Source organism: Ixodes scapularis, unplaced genomic scaffold (assembly GCF_016920785.2).
Source record: "Ixodes scapularis isolate PalLabHiFi unplaced genomic scaffold, ASM1692078v2 PGA_scaffold7__128_contigs__length_106722199, whole genome shotgun sequence".
Lineage (NCBI taxonomy): Eukaryota > Metazoa > Arthropoda > Arachnida > Ixodida > Ixodidae > Ixodes > Ixodes scapularis.
This window is the reverse complement of record NW_024609882.1, coordinates 8,007,419-8,031,955: the sequence shown is the minus strand read 5'-3', so window position 1 is coordinate 8,031,955 and position 24,537 is coordinate 8,007,419. Positions and strand designations below refer to the sequence as shown.

General features: G+C 45.8%; 1 pseudogene; it reads left to right on the top strand.

The window, feature by feature from the left end:
• The first annotated feature begins 5,773 nt into the window (after positions 1 to 5,773).
• Positions 5,774 to 7,076, top strand: LOC115324332 (annotated as a pseudogene).
• Positions 7,077 to 24,537: the final 17,461 nt, after the last annotated feature.

The window sequence follows — 24,537 nt, the reverse complement described above, 5'->3', positions numbered from 1 at the left end:
GTTCTTCACATCGTAGTTCGCGCTGTGCTTTACACAGCAGGCAATTTATATGACTATCTTTTTTTTTTTTTTTTTAATTTCTAGCGGCGACGGAACCGCTTGGGCACCCACAAGGAATTCTAAAATTTGCAGTAAGCATTTTGCGGGCAATGCGAAGCGGAACGAACAAGCTCACCCTAGCTACAACCCATCCATTTTCCCGTCGGTCTACAGAAAAAGAGTGGTGTCGGGAATTGCTGAACGGCATGACAGGTGATTTCCCTGTTTTTTTTTTGTTTCACGAAGTGTGGTTATGCAGCTAGCTATTGTTCGTCTCACATTAGCATGGACTAACCATAGGCTGTACTGGCGCGAGACTGTTGCCTTGACTGGCGCTCGCACTGCCCGAGCGCCCGTGCTCCCACCGAGACGTCAACCAAAGCAATAGACCGATCTCACTAAGCGTTGGGCACATGCGTAAAGCAGCCATAACTTTAGTTCATAGGGGGCAGATGGCCGTGCATGCAAAGGCTCGTGCCGTCTCGTGCTCTACACGCGAGGAGCTCCAGCAAGGTTGTCGCACGTGCAAAAAGACTGAAGCTCCCTCGATGCATTGCGGCAGCGGTGGTGTAGTCAAACTGGCTGGTGAGATCGGTCTATTAGCCCGTGCTTCTAGGTCGCCAACAGTAATCCATGCTAAAGTGAGGTGGTATTTTTTTTTTTTATATAGTCTACCCTGTAAAGCCTGGTTCAGACAGTTCCGTTTGACTGCGTTTCAATGCGTTGCGGCTGCAAGAAACCAGGACATCCCTGCTGCTTATATCGCGTGCCAAGATGATTCCTTGAAGAGTAATGCTATATGCACTCCGGAGTGTAGCTCGGCCGGAAATTGCTATATGCACTACGTTTGCCTCGTATAAAATGAATGATCACAACGAGTTTTCAAACCGGTGGCATAGCGTAGGGGTTAGCGTGTCCGCTTCGTACGCAAGTGGATGCAGGTTCGAATCGCGGTGATCCTACCTTTTTTTCCTTTTTCTTTTTTTCTTGAACGTTGTTTTGACTAGAGCACTATATAGCTCCTACGGAGCAGAGTAGCGCAATCCTTTGAACCCCGTGTTTTGCCGACAACATGGCCGACAGAGCGGCTCGGCGCGAGTCACGTGGTACTCAGGGTTCCAGGAGGAGGCCTGCCCTATGGGAGAATACATGGAGATCGACACAACACGGCTGATTAAAAAATGAACGGCGAGTTCACACTTTTCAAAACTAGTCTGTCGTGAAGTTAGTAAAGCACTAAACCATTTATCAAAGTTTTAATAATATCGGATGCATGTGCAAATTTTGAGAAGGCAATTTCCAAGGCAATGGCGTTTGAAGCAGACGATTTTTGCTCGCAGCGGAGATGGGCCTTTCGGGTTGGCCGAAGCGGGTCACGTGAATGGTGTGACGTCGCCGTGTCGTCTGCTGCATGATGCCGCTCAGGCAATTTTTTAAAAAAAGTCACGTCCCTGCGGGGCACAAAACTTAGCGCAAATTATTCTAAAATGTTCCATTATTATGTCAAAAACAATTGCCATTCCGTACAACCCCACAATACTGAAGAAACAACGATTTTCTCACGTTCTCCATGCATTCCTGACCACAGTTGGAACCTCCGAGCGTTCGCCGCTAGTCGCCGAGAGGCGGCGTTCTAGATTGCGCTACTCTGCTCCGAAGGAGCTATATAGTGCTCTTGTTTTGACGAGGCATTTGGCGATATTTATATTTCTTTTTTGCGATGAACACTCAAAAAAAAAACTCTGAATGTTGTCGACGAAACTTCGCAGATCGGGGACAGCGGGGCTTGGGTTGCCGGCTGGACGCCGCGAAGAGGCGTGTACTGGTTAACTTTTCTAATTAGCAGCCGCATACTGTCGCCGCGAAGTGGCGTGAACGCAGGCGGGGGGCTGGGTTAACGAGCTCCCCAGTGATACACGCGCAGTTCGAAAAAGGGTGGCCCGAGCGGCATGAGCTCTCAGCGTAGTGCATATAGCAATTTCCGTCCAAAGTGCACTACGTAGTGCATATAGCATCGCTCTTCCTTGAATTGGATTCCACGTTTTATACGAAGCACAGATGTGCCAGTGGCTCGCTTTCGGTTCTCCACGCAACGCAAGTGTCTGAACCAGCCTTAAAGGGGTACTCCACAGATTTTTTGAGCTACCTTAACTAACTATATTTTCTGACTCCCCGGCCTTCACTCTCTCCGGTATGCTATTTAGAATCGCGAAATTCATAATAGGTATTGTGAATCGGCAAATGAAAAGGATGCAAAAACCAACATTCAAATATTTGCGCACTTTTCAGTGCTGTGACGTCAGTGGCAGGCAGGCTTGCCAGTCGAGCAAGCAGCCAAAAAATAGAATATGCCAATTTTTTGTTCCGTGCTGGACCGCGGGTACTGCAGAGAGCTTCCCAAGCATTCATTTGACACTATGAAACTGCTTCGAATCAGTTTAAAACAAAATCTACAGCCCAAAGAGTGAACCCCTGCCTTCCACTGACGTCACTTTTTCATTGTTGCCAGTAGAGACTTCGAGCTTGAAAAACACGGTGAGGACCAAAACTGTAAATTCAATAACTTCGCAAAAAAACAATATTTTGACCTAATATTTGGGATACTATTTTTACGATGTTTGCTGGTTAGTTTAGCAAAATTTCAAGCAAATCGGAGACAATGAAAAAACCAGTGGAGTACCCCTTTAAAGAGACAATGAAGACGATTTTATATAATTTTTTTTAAATGGTGTTTTAATGCTTCTTGGGAACATAGCATGCCTCCCAATTTTTTGTAGACATTTATGACGCGTATTTATGTGCCTAGGAAAGAAGTAACGAAACCGAAACTGAACCATCTCCAGTCTCGTTTCTGGGCCTCCGAAAACGGAGGTGACGTAGGAGTGACGTCAAGTGTGAATAGTCGGTATCGGTAGTATTTAGGAGATCGAGACTCTGGTTACCGCGGTGGGTTATAGCAGCGCGGGGCGGTGGAGCGGTTGTTGCGCCGACTGTCAACATGGACGAATGCCGCTCTCGCGAGCGAGTTCGAGTTTCCGTTCAGTGACCGAACACCAACGGAACAGGAGTACGTGTGTGGCGGCCTCTGCCATCGCCCGACGGAGACCGCCCAGCCGGCAACGAGCGGCCCGCATTCCGAAGGACGGACGCGGGGGAGGTGCCGAAGGGAAAGCGGCAGCGATCCTGCCGTTCCGGGATCCGGTTCCTCCGCGGACTTCCTCTTTTCGTCGTCAAAGAACACGAACAGCAACCCACATGTGAAAACTAGCGTCGCCCGAAAGAATACTGGTCTTCAGTTGACCGTTAGAACAGCCATTTACAGCTACCATTTTGCAAAATATTTCGAGTACCGTGTTCTTTTTTAATTTTATTTTGTTGGCCCATAGTTGCTCGTTGCCGGTTTCACGTCCAGCGTAGCAAAGAAAACAACAATGATGCTGCTTTATTTACGGTTTAGTAATCATTTCCGATCCGATTTATACTTTTGATGGTTATTCAAGCGGAAATTAGAACAGTATTTCTAAAAATCGCGAACCAAAACGTGACCGAGGGCACGTTTCTCGTTTCGACCAATCGCTGACGCGTCTCTTGTGACGTCGCGCTTCTTGGCCCCGCATCGGTCACGTGAGCTCCGCTTCTCCTGGTTTCTCCCGCAACTCTTGGGGCGTCGCCCCAGTCGATCCCAGTACGATTATTACCGCGACTGTTTAATTGATTTGCGCGACACACAAGCGCCGGTTTCGGCTGAAATTTGGGCAACGTAGCCTGAGACGTGCCTGGAACCCAGTTCAGTCGCCAAAAAGATCTCCGAAATTGTCTTCATTGTCCCTTTAAGGAGTTGGCGATGATTAGGGCAGTGAAGTGATCACCAGAACTTCGCTTTGCTTTTGCAGGCAACTTAGAAGGGACGCACAGCAAAGGGTTTCAATGCCACGAACAGACGCACCTGAAGTACATATGACGATGGAAGACCAGGCAACAGAGCAGTCCGCACCTCTTTCATTTACGGCTGATGTAAGCACAACTTGTACCGCATCCCTTCTTGCATGTACAGGATTGGCAGTTTGCATGTGGCAAGCATGCACGCAGAGTGGACCTCAAGTTTGACCAGCTGTCCTTACCCTTAGGCTCTCCTGGGGACAATTTTGAGAGACACCAGCTGCAGGTTTTCTTTTTAACTTCCTAAATCTAATTTAAAACTTGCTGAGAGTGAAGAGGTCGGTTGGTGGTTTACAAAGCTGGAACATTATTGTGAAATAAGTACTATCAGGGAAAAATGAAATATGAACAGAGGAGCGCATTGGCGCTCGCTACAGGCTGCGCCGCCTCGAAGTGAGCCCGGGGTGAGGGTGTGTGGCCTACTCCGACGTGTATACGCCCCTTGCTCGGCACTTCCCAAGCTTCGCCATTGCTCCTCTTGTTGTGCTGAAAGCTATTACCTCTATCGTTTTCGTTGCTTACTAAACGCGTGCGGCACAAGAAGCTGCGCAAGCGAACAGGAGAAAACGCTGCGGGTGCACTCAGCCTGCGTGCACGCAAGCTGCTACAAGCGGTAAGCTTCCTTGCGCCGCAAGCGTCGAGCGAGCAACGATAGCGGTGATAGCTTTCAGTGCACCAAAAGGCGCAATGCCGAAGCTTGGGAAGCACCAAGCGAGGGGCATATACACATCGGAGTAGGCCACACCCCCTTGCCCCCAGGTTCACTTCAGGGCGGCGCAGCCTGTACTGGAAGCCACATGCTCCTCTGTTTGTATTTAATTTTTCCCCGATAGTACTTAAGGCAGGCACGTGACCAGTGCCCTCCCCCCCCCTCCCCCTTAATTCCTCGGTTTTGCTGGGACCTCCTATCCCTCCTCCTCAATCTATCACGTTCTGCCAGGGGCAGGCCCACCAGGAATAAATTCCTGGCTATGTGCCTGACTAAAGGGCACAAAAATTATACACAAACAAGCTTTATCTGTTGGTGTAAGTTTCTGTCTGCAGTCCTCGTTCATCAGCTACACTGCAGAAGCTACAGGTATGGCTGAGTAAGTGACAAAGTGCTTCCACAGATAAAGCCCTTTGTTGTCTCCTCCGCATATCTAGGTGTGATGCTCTACTTGCGGTTGCCGAAGGTCCCGTTCCTGATTTCTTTTCAACCAGCATTTATGAACAAACTACCTTCTAGTATTCTAAATTTAAGAACAAAATACAAGCTCAAGAAAACCCTGAGAAATTTTAGCTTGAAAAGTGCTCACTAGTTTGCTTTTGTTATTCTAATTTCTTTGTGTGGATTTTATTTTACATGTTTCCTTTTGCAAACGGCTGGTTTCACTGATTGTAAGACACTGCCAGTCAAGTCCAATGTGACTTATGCAGGTCTGACTTAACGTAGGTTTTGCTCATTTGCAATAAATTATTTAAAAAAAATGGGCTACTCGGGTTTCCTCAAGGGCCACAATGACTGCTCTCAGAGGACTGCTTATGAGGTGTACACACCACAAAAGCAACCTTTGGACTGTATGTTAGACATCCCCAGGTTGGCTAAATTAACTCTTAATACTTTACTGTGGCATATCGGCACTTCAGTGTCCCAGGAAGGGATCCCAGAATATAATTTTTCTTTAACTCGAGGTTAGCGGAATCAGAACTGGTGATATGAATGTCTCGGCTGACCATTAAACTATTACTTATAATTGACTTTGATGGCTCAAAGTTAGTGTCTCGTTCTTGTGTATCTTTGTAGGCTTGCACCATGACAGAGGAAGAAGGAACACTCTTCTCTCCTTGCACCATGTTCCTCTGCTGCAATGTGGGGCAAGATGCTGCAACCTTCGTCTGTCATAACGTAACTAAAGACAAAGGCAGTGGGCCGGACCAAGTTTCATTTCAGGACAAGGGTGTAGGGCCGGCGTACAAAGAGCCCTGCTTTACTGGCTACGACTGTGTTCGTCATGACGAGGCAAAGCTGGTAAGCTTAAGCGCCACATCCTTTTCACTTTTTGCTCTGTTGTTCAGCCTGCTCCCAGATTCCGCGAGAAGGCAGAAGGAAATTTCCGCTGAGAATCGTCTCCTGCTGTTTCTGACCAAGCTCAAGCACAATGTTCCCTTTTCTAGTTTAGGTGTTCTGTTTAATGTGCATCGGACAACAGCAGCACGAATGTTCAAGATGACGCTTGAAGCCCTCTGTGCCAGAACGAAAGACTGGATTTGGTGGCCTAGCAGGGCAGCTATACAGGCCACCATGCCAGCAAGCTCCAGGGTCCTCTATCCAATTTGCAGAGTCATCATTGACTGTACAGAAATGAGAGTAGAAATGCCACCGTCAGTTGAGGCGCAAAATTTGTGGTATTCACAATACAAGGGCCACTTTACTGTGAAGTATTTGATTGGGATATCGCCTAGCGGACTAGTAACATTCCTTTCGGATGGGTATGGAGGGCGCACAAGTGATACCGCCATTACAATAGAGTCTGGTTTCCTGCGCAAGCTGCAGCCCAATGACATTGTTTTGGCCGAGAAAGGATTCCCAGGTATTGTGACCGGTGTTGGTGCCCAGATTGCAACATTGGTGATGCCGCCGTTTGCGTGAGATGTACAATTCACGGAGGTTGAGGTCAACTCGACATATGAAACGGCCTGTCTGGATCCATGTTGAAAGAGTTATTCAAAGGGTTAAGATCTACAGTATCGCCCAGCGTGTTTCGCATCACCTCATCCCACACTTGGACAACATCATGCATATTTGTGTGTTCTAACAAATCTACGGCCGGGAATATTTCAGCCACAGTAACTGGGACGTAGCTATTGGGGGCAGTGTCTGGCATTATGAAAAGAAAAACATCTTAGTGTAAACTCGAGGCTGCAGTTGGCAGGGGTACTATTCATGGTTTGGTCAGTCACATATGATTGTGATACTGAATGCACTTAAGGAAGTGCACATTTCTTCTTGGCTACATTTACCCTGTTCGACTCTCTTTGGAACAATATGGAAGTGTCCATAACATGCATAGCACCCACACCAACCACTGCCTGATCTACATGCTTCAGGTGTTTTCTTTTTCAGATTGTCAGGAGCTGTACCTGGACACGATTCGTGCAAACACAGCAGTGATGCTTTTATTTTCATTTGGCTTGGGCAGAGTATGACATGCAATACCTCAAAGCTTATTGGTAAAGCTACTGGCTCACTTTCCCTGAAGTGCGGCAAGTTCTTGAATATAATGTGTGAAATAAAACGATCTCAGCTTCGGTATAGCGTCCGAGAAAAATTCTTCATCACGCTTGATGTGCAGCGTCTTTTTGTCTACAGAGCAGTACAGAAAGAGATCGCACTCATCTAACTGCAGGACATACATGCAGATCTGTATCTGTGTGCAGTAGGTGTGAGACTCTCTCGACACGATATCTTTGCTCTGCTTGCATTCAGCTAGATACGTTAGGAGCGGTTTCTCTGTCAGAGGTTTCTTCCAGCGGCTGGAGGGGCGCTTGATCTCAAGGAGCATGACATTTCCGTCCTCGTTCCTGCACAGAGAAGCAAGGATGAGCATGAGCCAGCAATTTTTGATATGAGTGAGAAATTTGCCGCCAAATGAAATGTCCTGGGGGATGGATGGCGCCGTATTTCGCGTGAATGTGCTAAACATAGCCTCCAATTGTTTGAGAGCATGCATGTTTCTTAACTGGTGCTTATGCTTTTACAATGCAAACGATTTTGATGAGAGCATTTAGACAGCGTGACATTAGCTTCCCTTGGCGTGGCGACATTTTTACACGCTCTCGAGAAATTTATCCAGTGCAGTATGTCCGCAAGCCTGGGGTCTTTAACTTGCATCATGCAATAGTGAAACACGAGTGTGTGCCGGTACGATGCTCATCCAGATTGAAACGGGCAGGAATGGAGATTGAACCCAGGATCTCTGCATCCTGCAGCGCGAGGTTTTGCTTCCTATCCGCCTAGGTTAAGACCTGTAGTGTAAAAGGCCGGCTGGCCCTCCGTTTGTTAAGGCACAAACGACAATTGTCAAAAACCCATCGTCCTTCCTCGCTCCTTCATGAATCTATTTCTTTAAAACCAAGCATGCCAGATGATTAAAATAAACGGCATTGTCTTTCGTAAGGAATGCAGCACCGCATGTAAAAATGCGAAAAAATCATTACGAAGGTACCTCTCTGCTTGAGTCCAAATCCAAATGAAACCGCCCGCCGGTCTTTCGAAGTTCTATGAACTTCGAACTTTTACCCTAAGAGTTCGAAGTTCGTCGACCTTTGAATTTTTCAGGAATTGAAAGTTCGACAATTTTTGAATTCTTTAGATTAGCAAGTTCGAAAATTATTGAATTTCTTAGCGTGGGAAGTTTGAAAGTTCGAAAAACTTCGACCTTTTTAGTGCAAGAAGTTCGAAAATTATTGCATTTTTAAGTCTATCAAGTTTGAAAGTTCGACAAGCATCGAATTTTGCAGCGAAATAAGTTCAAAATTTCGAAAAGCGTCCAACCACTTAGTTTAAGAAGTTCGAAAATTCGACTCCTGTCAAATTTCTGGATCTGGAAAGTTCGAAAATAGAAATCCTTCGAACCGCTTGATTCGATCATCGAACCTTCGGTTCGAAAAAAAGTTCGCGGCATCCCTAGTTAATATGCGTTGAACCGCACACAAGCCAGCACTGAAACGCGAGACCAGCAGCAAAGCAGCAGAAATCTAGCAAAGCAACAAAAGTGGCACATACACAAAAAATATGCAATGCTTGTTCGTTTGCGTTCATTTTTATTCAACAGGCAGTAGGAAATACAGAAGAAATTTATCACTATTTTGCACACAAGAATCAAAGAAATGAACAACAAAACAGGATAAAACATTAAGGTTACGTGCGACGAAGGTGATGATATCTGTCCTTGCAAAAACACTTCGCTAAATTTACATAAACTCTGTAGGGTCGTGATCCTTTTCGAGCTTCTTTGCGTATACTCACAAGCCTGGCGGCGTTCAGCCACAAGTGTGGAGCCTAGAAAATTTTTTTTCTTTAATTACTTGCTTGATTTGCCTTTACATGCCTGACATGGTCATATGAAAACAGCGAGCATAATCAGTACCTCCTGTCAAAAAACGGTATTTCCATCAAGTTCAACACTACGACACTAAATACTCGTGTTTCCTCTGTTTTTTTTTTTCTCATTGAGTTAAATGCCTCCACGCTAAATTGACACTAATTTCGAATTTGATTATATAAGTAAGCATAAGTAAAGACCGACGACGGTGTCTTGCAACTAAAGCAAACTAAGCAATGATGTTGAAAAAAAAAAAAAAAACAGGAGCTCAGCTCTTCGTCGAGAACCTCCATTAGTTTTAATATTATCAGTTAAATTTAGGAGTGCGTCAATGCTAAACGAAACGGGAAACCAGTACGGATCGCTCCATCGCTCATCCTCAGTTAATCGAAAAATATGCTCATTTTCACTCCTCGCGAACAGACGCGTGAATCGCTGACAACAATCCCAAATGAACAGCTCACTACAAAAAGTTCACCATCTTTTGAAGTGAGCATATGTGCTCGTTCTTGATATTACATAGAAGTCGCCAGTTATTTGACAATGACATATATTTCTCGCGGTGAGTGAACAAGGGGAATCCTAAACAATGATAGGATTTTGGTTTTGTGATTTGAAACCATCGCAGCTATAGACCCGTTGCTCTCGGGCAGGGGGCGCGAGCGTGTCTGCAAGACGCGACCATGTTATGCTGGCAGCACAATCCAGGCGGCGCTGTAACGTTCGATTTTGCACGTGCAACGTTCGAATGCCAGCATCTGTCAGCATCTGTAGACGCGCGATAACAAAACGTCTAAAAAAAGAAAAACTAAAATAAAAAAAAAGAATTATGCAGCTCGCGGACTCAGCGTCCCATTCAGCTTTATTCTTTTATGGCGTTCTTTAATCGCTTCCGTGAGCTCGTATGTTTCGCTTTACGTGATAGCGAAGCTGAAGCTACTTGCAAAAATATGTTCCCCTGAATGATGCTCGCACTGCACGAGCGCGCGTGCTTGGAAGCAGAGTGTCGAACCGAAATTTTTATCGGTTCGGTTCGGGTTCGGGTTCACGGCTTTCGGTTCGGTTCCGGTTCAGTTCCGGGGAGGAAAAATATCGGTTCAAACCGGTTCGAACCGGTTTGAACCGCTAAATTGAGAATATATTTTTCGCGTTGTTCTTGCAATATACACTATTTGCGCCGGGAAACGATAAGCTATATAGTTTCTTCGATCGTCTGTCCAATTTACTTTTGTTTTAGGTACCAAAATATGAAATTCAGTTATTTAATTTTGACGCAAGAGTGGAATAAAATCTACATTAACGTACATAACGTCGTGTTCATACGACTCAACATCCCTTTGTTTACCAGTAACATATATTTTACCTGAATCAAAATGTTTAAGTACAAGTGTAAAAAGTTGAGCTGGTTGGTACACAAATGTAGATACATCATCTTCAAATTTACAACTATACTGTATTTTATTGTGCTTTCTTCGTGTTTAAGTAAAATTCTAAAGTTCAAGCTGATCTATTTACACAGTATAAAATGGTGTCGCAAAGTGTGGTAGGTCGCCTAAAATACCCGTGGTTGGTACAAATTTGTGTCGCAGTGTTAAAAATGAAATCGCGATTCTGTCCTTGAACTACGGAACTAATTACATCCCATAAAATTATGAAATGAGCACCTCGGTGCTCATGCTACTTATGAAATAAGGTTTACAAAATACACTCCACAATATATATTTATATGATGACGACACAACTGAGCTAAAAGCAATGAAATTTTCAGAATGTTACAAAAGTTTTAGGATAATTCCTTTCAGTCTATTTCTTTTATAGAAACACCGTGCGGCAATCCAAATGCTTGTTGTTCTAACCAAACATTATTTACACTCAGCACCGCATGCGTGCGACTAATCATGCAGCAAGAAGTAATCGCAATTATTCACTCTAATCTATACTCACCTTCACACTCAGATCGAATCTGGCCCAAAATAGCGCTTGCCCAAGTGAATATTTTCTTCTGCAGAACAAACTGGCATAGCCTGGCAGTTGAGGTTTGTTCTTGACAACATGCCGGTCAATTTAATTTGCAAATGAGCATCACCTTTGCTAACTGATGATTTTAACTCGACAGCGTTAAGGAGCTCATGTCGCAAAAAAGCTGACGTCGGTGGCGTGACTGGAAAATCCTGATGGGTCGATAGGTTCATGAGGTGAGAGCTGCATACCCTCGCGCAAGAATTTCAAGTTTCCCACAATGCTCATGTGAAACGTGACATCACGCGTGGAATGAGAGTGATTAAAACATGACATGTAATGCGAATTAAAGGTCGCCGTATGTCTCAAATAATTTCACTTTTGAAAGTAATTATTTCGCCTTAACGAAAAAAAATTAAGAATTTTTTGGTGGGATTCGATCCCACAACCCTTTAGTTGCGAGTCAGACGATTTTCACTAGGAACGGCGCGAGCGTCTGGCACGACAAAAACGTGCTTTTTGGTAAGAGCGTTTTTGCAAGCAAAGTAGCTTCCGGAGTCACGCTTTTTGGTCTGCGCCAAAGATGCAGGGAAGAGGAACCTTTACAACACAGTATGCTTTTAAAACTCCCCCTCTCCCGCTTACCCCCCCCCCCCCCCCCCCCACACACACACACGCGCGCACTTCTTTATAGAGCAGAGCTGTTAAGGGCTAGCTTCCTCAGTGTCGTGACCGTCAGCAAACAAATGATGACACTAAACTCTGGACAGCTACCGCCATCTATAAATGACGACGGCAACCAGACAACCGACTTGTCGGTTGTCTGGTTGCCACCGTCGCTCATAGATAGCGGTAGCTGTCCAGCCTTTCCACTCGGGCTTGCCGACTTGCGGGCGGCCATTCCTTCATTCCCACGACAGTACAGCTTCGCTGGTCTTCCTTCGTCGCCACAGTGGAAAGGCTGAAAGTATTTCTGAGGAATTGCCTCCTCCATTTGTGTGTGTTCATTCGACAATTTTATTTGACACTTGTTAACCGCAACCCTTCATTGCTTTCATTTTGCACCACGTGAAGTTTAGATAGGTCGTAAAACGACATCGGGTTGGAATGTTCATGACTTTTCCGAGGCGTACTGGTCCTCTGGCCCAAGTATACTCGCACAGGCCACCACCAATTCAGAAGCTTCTTTGTCGCGGTGAAATTGCGAGGATTAAATGAGACTATTTCTTTTAGTCTTGCCTTCCCTGCTTGCTTGATGTCGCTATTGTAGAATCATAACCACCCGCCTGACGACAGTCGAGGTTGGCTCATGGATTGGACAGGAGGACTGCGTGAGCACCGTACATCGGCTCGTAACACTCAATGTCTTGGCAGGCATTTGGGTAGTGGCTCGTGTCCAACCACTGCGGTGATGAAGATAGCCAAACTCTAACAATGCCTGGAGCTGAGCACGCGTTTTCTTCCTTTAAAATTCCAGCGCGGGGGTATGATTAACGTTGGCGGCATAAGATAGGCACCAGGCCTCGTGGCCGCTTCTGGCTCCGAGTTGAGGAGATGAACGATGCTCATATTTTTCGAATTTTTTGGCGACTGCCATTGCCTAGAAAAAAGAGCAAAGCCAAGTTCAAGCAGTTATTACGTTAGGGAGTTATCCTGAGTAGTATTTAGTAATGTATAGAAATATTTTTATAGCTCCTTTAAGCAAAGTGCAGAAAGAGTCGAAACTTGTGCAATAACTTTAGAACGACGCTTGTGTGAGACTTACAGCGACTGCCAACGTTCGGCTGTCTCTCTGAGGTCACTAAAATATCCTATTTTTTAAATTCTTTCCGTACAAACGTTTAGTTCTATGTAACGTCATATTAATAAGTCGTATTTAGTAATTCCAGTACTTCTATTCTCAGGGACGTCTTTCGGATGCAGTTCAGCAACAACGAAAAAAATATTTGGGTGCCTCAATAGTGTAAAATGGGTCTTGCAACATTTTTTCTTATACTTTCAATAAATAGCGTTAAGCAATAAACCCCACCGTTGATAGCTTGAGGAAACATCCATTAGTTTTCCCCTAATAGCAGATGCAGAAAAAATAAAAGAAAGAGACAGCTGTTGATATCTCCTCTACCGCCAGTGTTGATCACAGTCATGCTCTAGGCGGCTAGGGTTTGGAAAGCAAAAGCTTGGGCCGAGCTTCAGATATGGTCAGGGTTGGGCTATTATCATTAGTAATTGACATGAGCCGTCACCCGAATGTTTGGCGGTGCTGATTTTCATGAACCAGAGCGATCGACTAGGGGTTATGAAAATCGCTTACGTCACGGTGTGACGTGACTCTCGTTGCGAAATCGTGATGTCGTGTTACGTCATGCTGTCAACAATGTTAATAAATATAGTGACTTTCTCAAATGAAATCGAGTTGACGCAGTGAGTCACGTGACGTCACGAGGTCACGTGATAACATGTATCGACACCATGGCGTCACGTGACAACGTGACACATGGTTAATCATAGTGTCATGAAAACCCACAACTTACCATACTTTTCAGTTCTGTATATGACGATTTGATCCATAGATAGAAATACAGCCGCCAATTTTTTATTCACATATGTTCATTTTGTAATACTAACAGAAGAGACAAAAAAGAAATATTACCTTGAACCGTTTTGAACCGGTTACCGTTATATTTTTTTTCGGTTCGGTTCCGGTTCAGTTCCAAGATGGCGGCAAAGATTTCGGTTCGGTTCAGTTCCGGTTTGGCTAAAAATAACGGTTCTGTTCCGGTTTTCGGTTCGGTTCGGTTCCGGTTCGACACCCTGCTTGGAAGGGACAATACAAGATCAGAGCTCGCTCCTGTAGCCTCTGCTACGCTGGAGGTTAGAATGGAACGGAGTATAAAAAACTCTAGTGGGGAAGCGTAATGACGCACGTTCGAAACGCGAGCCAAATATTCTATTTTGCTCGCCTGGAGCGCTGCTCAAAACTTGAGAACTACGGGCCTATTGCCAAAATCAAACAATTAATACTCACAACCACTGCGACAGTTAAATTCTGTTGCAAACATTTAATCAGAAACTTAAGCAAGAGGAGAATACCAAAAGAGCGTTCCTCACGACCATTAGAACTCGAAACTATTAGTGTCTTGGCTTTCGGTAGTAATTGTTTCTCCACTTGGCACAGCAGGTGGTGTGGTGATGACGAAAATCCATGCTTGACCACATTACAAAAACGAGTTTCCACGAAAAAAAAGAAAAAGCCGCGCGCGCACGAACGCGGCACGAATCTCGCGCCGCGACGCAGCACGCGAGTTCGCGTCTCTCGCATCTCGAGACGCGAGGCGCGGGTTCGGAGAGAGAGAGCGCGCCCAGACACGTTGAAAGAGTGAAGGAGAAAGTTACGATGACAAGCTTCAAAGATGGTCATGCCTTCAAAGCAACTTCATCGTTATTTAACGTTATAAATTATATTAATCATATTCGTTTGAAACAAAATAACGTCCGCCCACACCCGCTAGGAGCGCGGCAATCGGAAAAAGTTCGCCGGGCCGGACGTACGTAATAAATATACGCGGCCGGACGGAAGTAGTCGAGAGCTTTATCCCTCTGGGCAAAGCTCGAGAAGAAATGCGTCTCACCGTACGATGGACTAGGGCTATGTCGTCTGGAGCGCGTCTTCGACTGGTGTCTTCAGCGTCCTATGCTGCCCATACACCAAAAGTGGTCTCAAAGTGGCAACAAATGACGTCACAAAAGCCCAAGTGTCATGTTGTTGCATGTCGCGATCCTGGCGGTTGGTCGTAAAAATGCTGGCGAAAAGTACGAACGAACGCGAGTGTCGCTTTTGTCAAGGCGTTCCAACTTCTGGCTGAGGAAACTTCCGTAGACTGCCACATTGTAGCGCGACCTGCAGCAGAGCAGGCGTCTGCTATATACATCACAGCTGTTGGGACGCCGCCAGGATCGCCACTGGCGACAGCATGACACCTGTATGGCGTCATCAGGCGGAAATCGAGGGACCACTTTTTGGACGCGGTAAACAGACCAGTCGGAGACGCGTTCAAGGCACCATACTAAAGCCCTCAGAAAAGCTTGCATCCGCTTTGCGAAAGAGTGCGCGAGAGAAATTCCGAAACGCTGAGTACGAAGCACTAATTTAACGCATATTGTTCTCTGTTATGATAGCGCGCTATTTTATATTGGTGAAGTTAAGGTACATGGTATATTTAAAATATTCTTGCCATATTTCCTAAACATGTAAGTTTAGAAAGAGTTATTTATATACGTAAAGACAGGGGACGGGACAACTCATCTTTCATGTCAACTATCATGTTAATGTCAACTGTTTGGAGAAACTGAACGGCGCGCAGGCAACACTGACAAAGTCGTTTTGCCGTAGCCATAACAATCCAATCCAACTTTTGTGTACATAAAACGTACCCAGCCTGAGAGGCATCTCCTTTCCGCACGCGGTCCGTACATACGCTTCCGTGTCGAACACTCTATCCGACTCATCTTTATTTCTTAATGGCCACTGGTTCGGACCCGGGTGTCCTCTTCACCTCATCGCATCCAGACGGTATTTAATCCCTTCGGTAGTCTTCAGTAGTACCAAGCAGACGGAGCCTCCGCGAGGGCTCGCAGACGATGAACTCGCCTCCGCATGACGGCATGTCGCGTCTTGGCGCACTGATACGTTCAGTGGTTTCTAACAGGTTCGTGACTGGACCCGGCAGCCTGTGACACTGGGTTTTAGTCCATCGTAGGATGAGACGGAGTAAAACGCTAAACCGAAAACGTTTCACGTAATAACAAAATTGCAAAAAAAAAAAAAATGATACCTTTTTTTTTTTTTTTAGGAGATGGTTCTATTGCAGCCAAAGCTATGGTTCTACCGAGCTTATCAAACATCAACAAAGGTGCATCATCACGGCACACTCGTTGTCTCTGTAGGCTCGCTCTCATTGGCTGAACCAATCACGCGCAAAAAAAAAAAGTGCAGGATGACGACGCATTTACTCTGCGTGATTGGTCGTGACGCGGACGCACAAAGACAACGACCGCCGTGACGAGTTGCTCTTGGCGCCGCGTGATCGCCTGTCCCGGAGCTGGGAACGAAGAGTGAAAGGTGGGAAGGTGGTTCGCGTCGCTACCGAGCATGCAGTCAAGTCCATCAAATTTTCATCGAAGACGTGCTGATACAAAGTCGGTCTGATTTTAATTGGAACACTTCTTTTATAAAGAAGTGTGGGAATTATTTCAGTGCCGTTTTTCTCACGTATTTATCAGGCTCGGCGGACATTAGATGATAGGATAATCGTCATCGTCATTTGGCTGTAATTAACTAGAATAATTTAATTAACTATTTTTTTATTATCGGCTCTAGGGGCTATGGCACAATTGCGGTATCGACGGAAATTACTATTAAAGGCCGGACGAATTGAAATAATTTGCGAAAATGTAATAGGTTTTGAGATATTGATTAATGTTCACGTTCTTTGTTTAGTCCAATTTAAAAATATCCCGCAATAAGAGCGCCGCAAGCCCTACCCACAATGACGTTTGGAAAAGTGATGTAGCCGTTCAAATCGGTGATTTCCTTACACACCCCCTAGGGAGGTGTACAACTCCCCCCTGTTTTTCTGAAGGCACTCCCTCAATTCGCAACGACTCCTGTATTCTCAGTGCCCCCCCCCCCCCCCCCCTTCCCCACACCAAAAAAAAAAAAAAAAAGTTAGATCTCCCCGTTTCTAATTTCTATTTCTAGGGAAACCCCTGGTTTAAATCATGTCACTGTCTCGGCACTGGCAGCTTGTCCATGGTGGGTGCGCCGACGACGCATATGGCGATGTGCCTGAAACGACCGCGTCACTCTCTGTAAGCGTCAGTGTGGGCAAGGCTTGCGGCCCTCTTTTTGCGCTCATTTCCTGAATCTGGCAAGAAAACACTAAGGTTGATCGAATAATATCTAAAAAAAATTACCTTTTTTTGCAAATTCTTTAAAATGATCTGGCCTCCAATGGTAATTGCTGTCAACGCTGCTATTTCAAATTGACAACTAAGACCAATAATTAGAGAGGTTAAAGCAGAGTTTAGTTCATTAGTCAACATACAATAACGATTATCGCCTTATTTCATATCTGTCCAAACCTGATAAAAAAAGCACTCAAACTTTTTAAAAAACAAATTAAAAATGAATTATATTGTAACGAAAGGAATTAAATATCTTAAGGGTGTTTTCCCTACCAGGACTAATAAATAAGTAAATGATGTGTTTTTTTTTCTCACAATTATAGTTGTACTGCTGCGTACGATGCCTTATTTCTGTAACCCTAAAGATATACAAAATATGCGCCTGTTGAAAACGTACACTTTTTCAATTCCGTGCTGCTTTCCTTTTTTGTAAATTAACTTGTTCATATGTTTCTTTATCTCTTGCATTTTGGTGCAAAAATATAGAAATTAAACTAATGGCAGATACACCCGCAAGAACTCTGCTACTTTTATTTGCTTTTATTTTCTGTCGAAGCCGTCGGGGTATGGCGCTGGCCTTGATGAAGCAATCGAAAAGGGTCGGCATTATGCTTTGCTCTCTGCACCCTAGATGGGGCCACTAGGTCCATTGCCTGCTGAATCTCGGTTGCTGACGTAAAATGGAAGTGCTGCCTAGTGCGCACCTTATGGCAAATGTCTTCACAAAGTGCAATGTTTTTTTGTTTTTTTTTTTTACATATAAAAAAGAAAAACAGCCATAAAAACTACACTAGTCCGGTCTGTATAGATGAGTTAGTTACACGGCCAGGAGGACATGATACAGAGAATTGTCGTGATTAAATCAGATAACGAGCTAAAACTTTCCTTAACTCACTTTTTAATTAGAGACAAAAATGAACATACGGTTCTAATCAGAAACCCGATTAGCGCTATCGTAAACCACTAAATCAGACAATATTTCGAAGATTTGGCACATATCGCTGCCGTGCGAGGCAAAAGAATTAGGGTTGTGTGGATATTTATACGGCGTGTAGCTGATTAGCGTGAGGCAAAAGCTAGCAGTGGTACCGCACTAGTTACAGCGTAAACTCTGCGGTTTTTGGTGCTGCTTTTATGTGAAACACGTGCCCTGTAGCTACCAGCTCGCACGTTAAGACGACCAGCTCGCACGTTAAGACGTGTAGTTAGCTATTTTAGCACGGTGCTTAATGCGAGATCTCGAGCAAAACAAATTAAACACGTTTACTAATCTCTGTAATACGAAATTAGAGCGCAGCTCTTGTGCAGGAGGAGGGGAGGTATGCCCTCCTCCTCCTCCGTACCCTTTCCCGTTCTCCTCTCCTCCTCCTCCCGTCTTCCTCTCCTCCTTTCTTACTCCTCATCCTCTCCCTCCTTCTCCTCTTCCCCTATCCTCTCCCCCCTTCCTCCTCTCTCCTCCTCCGCGCGTTTGACATCAATTTTCCCGCTAAATCTAGCGGAGAAACTGAATTTGTCCATAGGTGACGTGACGCCAAGACGTGTGACGTCATTTTCCCCGCTAAATTTAGCGGGAGAAATGTATTTGTGTTGAGGTCACGTGACGTCAGTTTTTTCGCTAAATTTAGCGGGGAATTGAATTGCTGTTGAGGTTACGTGACGTCAATTTTCCCGCTAAATCTAGCGGCGAAACTGAATTTGTCCATAGGTGACGTGACACCAAGACATGTCACGTCATTTTCCCCGGTAAATTTAGCGGGGGAAACTGAACTGGTGCTGAGAACACGTAACGTCAATTTTCCCGCTAAATTTAGCGGGGAATTGAATTGGTGTTAAGGTCACGTGACGTTCATTTTTAAGCTAAATCTAGATGAGAAACTGAATTCATTCATAAGGGACGTGACACCAAGCCGTGTGAAGTCATTTTCCCCGCTAAATTTGGCGAGAAATTGAATTGGTGTTGAGGTCACGTGACCTCAATTTTCCCGCTAAATTTAGCGCGGTTTCGCTGACGCCGCTCAACCCGGAAACGGGCGCCTAAGAGCTGCGCTCTAATATACAGTATACTGACATATGTTTGTCTATCTCATAGAAAAAAGTGTTCTATACTGTTCATGTAATCATTCTTAGAATCATTTGTAATGTTTGCCCCTACTATTTGGCGCAAAGAAAGAATCCGCCCGTTTATTTTAGAACGCGCGCCTCTTAGGCGCCCGTTTCCGGGTTTCGCGGCGTCGCTTTCGGCGTCGGCGTAAGCGCGCTAAATTTAGCGGGAAAATTGACGTCACATGACCTCAACACCAATTCAAATCCCCGCGAAATTTAGCGGGGAAAATTACGTCACATGATTTGGTGTTGTGTCACTTATAAACACAATTTAGTGTCTACGCAAGATTTAGCGGGGAAATTTACGTCAGTGACCTCAACAACAATTCAATTCTCCAGTAAATTTAGGAGAAAAATTGGGGTCACGTGACTTCAACACCAGTTCTGTTCCCCACTAAATTTATCGGGGAAAATGACGTCAGATGACTTTTGGTGTCGCGTCACCTACAAACAAATTCAGTTTCTCCGCTAGATTTAGCGGGGAAATTGACGTCACGTGACCTGAAGAGCAATTCGATTCCCCGCTACACTTAGCGGGGGATTGAATTGCTATCGAGGTCACGTGGCGTTCAATTTTAGAGCGCAGCTCTTAGGGGCCCGTTTCCGGCTTGAGCGGCGTCGCCGTCGCCGTCGCCGTCGGCGTCGGCGTAACCGCGCGGTGCATTATGGGTAAATTTCCCCGCCAAATCTAGCGGAAAAATTTCCCCGCTAGATTTAGCGGAAAAATTTCTCCGCCAAACCTAGCGTAAAAATTTTCCCCGCTAGATTTGGCGGGGAAATTTTTCCGCTAGATTTAGCGGGGAAATTTTTTCCGCTAAATCTAGCGGAAAAATTTCTCCGCTAAATTTAGCGGAAAAATTTCCCCGCTAAATCTAGCGGAAAAAATTTCCCCGCTAAATCTAGCGGAAAAAATTTCCCCGTCAAATCTAGCGGAAACAATTTTCCCGCTAAATCTAGCGGAAAACTCCCCGCTAAATCTAGTGGAAAAAATTTCCCCGCTAAATCTAGCGGAAAAAATTTCCCCGCTAAATCTAGCGGAAAAATTTCCCCGTCGAATGTAGGGGAAAAAAGTTTCCCGCTAAATCTAGCGGAAAACTTTCCCCGCTAAATCCTAGCGGAAAAAATTTCCCCGCTAAATGTAGCGGAAAAAATTTCCCCGCTAAATCTAGGGGAAAACTTTCCCCGCTAAATCTAGCGGAAAAATTTCCCCGTCGAATGTAGCGGAAAAAATTTTCCCGCTAAATCTAGCGGAAAACTTTCCCCGCTAAATCCTAGCGGAAAAAATTTCCCCGCTAAATGTAGCGGAAAAAATTTCCCCGCTAAATCTAGCGGAAAACTTTCCCCGCTAAATCTAGCGGAAAAAATTTTCCCGCTAAATCTAGCGGAAAAATTTCCCCGCTAAATCTAGCGGAAAAAAATTCCCCGCTAAATCTAGCGGAAAAAATTTCCCCGCTAAATCTAGCGGAAAACTTTCCCCGCTAAATCTAGCGGAAAAAATTTCCCCGCTAAATCTAGCGGAAAAATTTTGGTCACGTGACCTGGGGAGTCACGTGACCCCCTCCCGAGGTCACGTGACCTCTGAGGGGGCACGTGTTTGCCCCCACGTGACCCCACCAAGGTCACGTGCCCTCGGGGGGGTCACGTGACCCCCCCCCCCCCGAGAACACGTGGCCCTCAGTACCCTCCCCTCCTCCTCCTCAAGAGCTGCGCTCCAATTCGGCGTTACAGGGAGTGGTAAACGACTTTCACTTTTTTTTCAGCTAGATTTAGCGGGGAACTGTGGGAGGAGGGGAGGGTATGGAGGAGGAGGAGGGGCGGGTACAGAGGAGGAGAAGGGGAGAGGAGGAAAGGAGGAGGAGGGGCATACCCTCCCCTTTTCCTCTTCAAGAGCATACGGTCTAAGTTCGCGTTACAAAGATTTGGAAACGTCTTTCTTTTTTTTTTTTTCGTAAATACTGCACTACGGGAAGTCAATTTCAGACTGGTTGCTAACATTAGCGCGAGCTGAACCTGTATCATACATTATAAACGTATAATAATCCTACGATAAGGACATGTTGGGGGACTGCTAAAAAGGCATTTCTCCACGGGCGCCGCAGTAGCGATCAACACAAATTTCGGAGAGAGCTCGGAATTTGAAGACGGGCGCCTTAACGCGATTCATGTTGTCCTTTCTGTCCTTAATCCAGGCTTAAAATGTTTACAGCATGTCCTCCCTAAAGGCCCTGGGATACTTCTTTTTACAAGTAACGACGACCGATTCAAATGACAATGCACATTCCGCTGGAACAAAATGGCGTCTTTAATCGTCTGCTCTGCGCCACCATTCGCAAAATGGCGCCTTTAATCGTCTGCTCTGCGCCACCACTCGCAACATGGCGTTATTCAGTTCAGTCGTCTGCTCTGCACCACCATTCGCTTCCTAAAACCTGCACCGCCACACAGTCGGCGCTTCACAAAATGTCGCTAATTGTAGGAAGCTCCTATCTAAAACGACTAATCCCCCCCCCCCCAAAAAAAAAAAAAAAAGTTTTTTTTATTAATTTTTTTAATGCAGCGTTAGTGGTTTAAGTTAGATGTCAGTTTGTAGAATTTCCCTTGCTGCTACCCACCTCGGTGAACAATACAAGGCACTGGTTCGACAACATGTAGTCATTTATTGACTGTTATCGCAACGCGTCGCGTATCGCTTCTCCACCCCGCGGAAGAAATCACGAGAGACGGTTTACCGTACGGGCAAAAGCTGGTCGAAAGCTGTGCAGCACTGATCTCTATGACAATTGCTGGATCGCGCATCCCCGCTTGGTCGCTCGCTGCAGCGCGAGTGCGACCACCGGACGGCCATCTTGCATCTCGAAAAATCGCGTTTTGTGAGCGTTGTGGAGGCTAGCGGCAGCGTGCTGAGGACAGGTTTTCTACTCTTTCGTCGTCATTCGCCGAACAAGTTTCTTAAAACATTGTGTAAGCCGTCAGACTTGCCGTTGAGAGCACGTGGAAAATTTTGACGAAGGCGCTGGAGAAAGCCACAACTTGTCGAAAGCAAGTTTCGCCGTTCTCGCGGCACGATCAAAGCTTCCTTGGCACGCCGAAATGCTGCGTCTCTGTGCCTTCGCACGCTTGCATACCGATCAAGAATCGACGCCGTGTGGATGTGTTTTGCGAGTGCGATGTGCGTGAAGCCGTCTGGACCTCTGGATCAGCGTCTTACTTTACTCTGACGACTGTATTTGTAACTTGCGGCACTCGCGATCAAAAAACTTGCTTGATCCAGTGTCTAGTGGCGACGAAAGAAGGGGGGGGGGGGGGGGGGGGGCGATGGCGGCACCGCGTGATTTTGTTTTGTTTACCAGACGCTTATGGCAATCAATTCAGTAGAACGAAAATCTTTATTTATGTGCACCCCCCCCCCCCCAACCCCCCTTTTCCTACCAAACATTTCCGACATCCCTGGCTCCATTGACATCTACGCGTGACACTCCTTCAATACTTTGGCGCGGCTTCGATTCTTGATCGTTATCGAAGAGTGCGAAGGCACAAAGATGCAACACTTTGGCATGGTAAGGAAGCTTCAATCACGCCGCGAGACCGGCGACACTTTCTTTCGACAAGCTGTACCTTTACATACGGCTTCACGCACATTGCACTCGCAAAACACATCCACACGGCGTCGATTCTTGATCGGTATCCGAGAGTGCGAAGGCACCGAAACACTGCATTTCGGCGTGCCAAGAAAGCTTTGATCGTGCCGCGAGACCGGCGAAACTTGCATTCGACGAGTTAGGCCTTTTTCCTGCGGCGCTGCGCTTCCGTGAGAATTTCCACGTGTCCTCAACGGCAAGTTTCACGGCTTACGCAGGGTTTTAAAGCACTTCTTCGGCGAATGACGACGAACGAGTAGAAAACATGTCTTCAGCACGCTACCGCCAGCCTCCGCAATGCTCCAAATTAGCAATTTTTTTAGATGCAAAGTGGCCGTCCGATGGCCGCACTCGAGGAGCGACTCAGCAATTGTCGTAGAGATCAGTCCCGTGGAGTACGAGGTTGCTCGCAAGTTTCAGAACTAACCATTATTTTATTCAAAAGTCTCAAGTGATTTTATGAATATTCAGCTCTATGTATTCGCCGTCATTCCCATTGAAAACGCCAGAAAATCACGTATAACTTTTTTTTTTATCAAGATAACGGTAGCTCTGAAACTTTGGCATCTGGTTAGGACCGTGCTAGGGCTACATTTAGGCGGAAAATCAGCATTCGGCAATGCATAGTTTAATTTTGCAATAAAAAAATAAAACAAAAAAGAAACTAAGACGCAAGGAAAGGGCCCCTTTCCTTGCGTTTTACAGTTTCTTTTTTGTTTTATTTTTCTATTGCAAAATTAAACTATGCATTGCCAATTGCTGATTTTCCGCCTAAATGTTGCCCTAGCACGGTCCTAACCAGATGCCAAAGTTTCAGAGCTAACCGTTCAAAGGGGGCACTCTTTACTTGCGTTTCCGTGCGTGCAACCGATCTCCGGTTGCACGCACGAACGCAAGACGCGCAGCAAAGCTTGGAGACGTTTGCACACGACCGACGCTTCTAACTTCTCCCCGCAGTCCGATCGGGCAGTTGGAAATACTCTCAAATCGAGGCACACTGGTACAAGACAGCGTTGTCCTTTATCCTGCTGTCCTTTTTTTTTTTTTTTTTTTTTTTTTTGTCCCGAATCTCCAGTCTTGAAAGTTGTCTGGATCTCTAGTCTGGAGCCAAAGTAGCCTGCAACTTCCAAAGGTTACGTGCTCGCAGTAGGCCCCCCGGAGCCTTCGCTCCTCGCATCGCTCGATGGGTTTCTATCCCCAGCCCGGCCATCCGTCATGGCGCGAAGCACGAACGGCTTTCGTGTTGCTTGACCTCATTTTATTTTGCTTTCTTGCACCTTGCTGACGTTTCCGCGCCGCGCACGGCTCCCGGAATAATTTAGAAATGCACGGACGTCGTGTTTGTCTTCCTCGCCATGTACAGATGACGGCTGCCACGGCGCTCAAGAGCGCCATGCTAACTGCTGCGGAAAAAATAAAATAAAAAAGAGAAGAAAAAGACGGGAACGCGAGACAAGCGTTGTAACGAGGGCCGAGAGAAATGACCGCCATTAATATCCGGCCTTAATTTAATTATGGCACCGTCGGGATATCGCCCCCTTCTATTTTTTTATTTTTATTTTTCGTTCGCGCCGCGTCGCTGCTTTTTCTTGAACCCCCCTTCAGACGCGCTCCCTCTCGCTGTTCTCATTTGGAGCAGTTTTCGAGCACTCTGACTGCACTCTGCTTTTTCTCATTTCGTGTACTTCGTTGCCGTTGTACCTGGACCGCCCTATGTGATTTGCTAGGCATGAGACAAGCGAGGCAGGGCGAAGTGCCTTTGTGTATGCCTATCTCACGCACTATACTCAAAAACGATTTTCTAATGC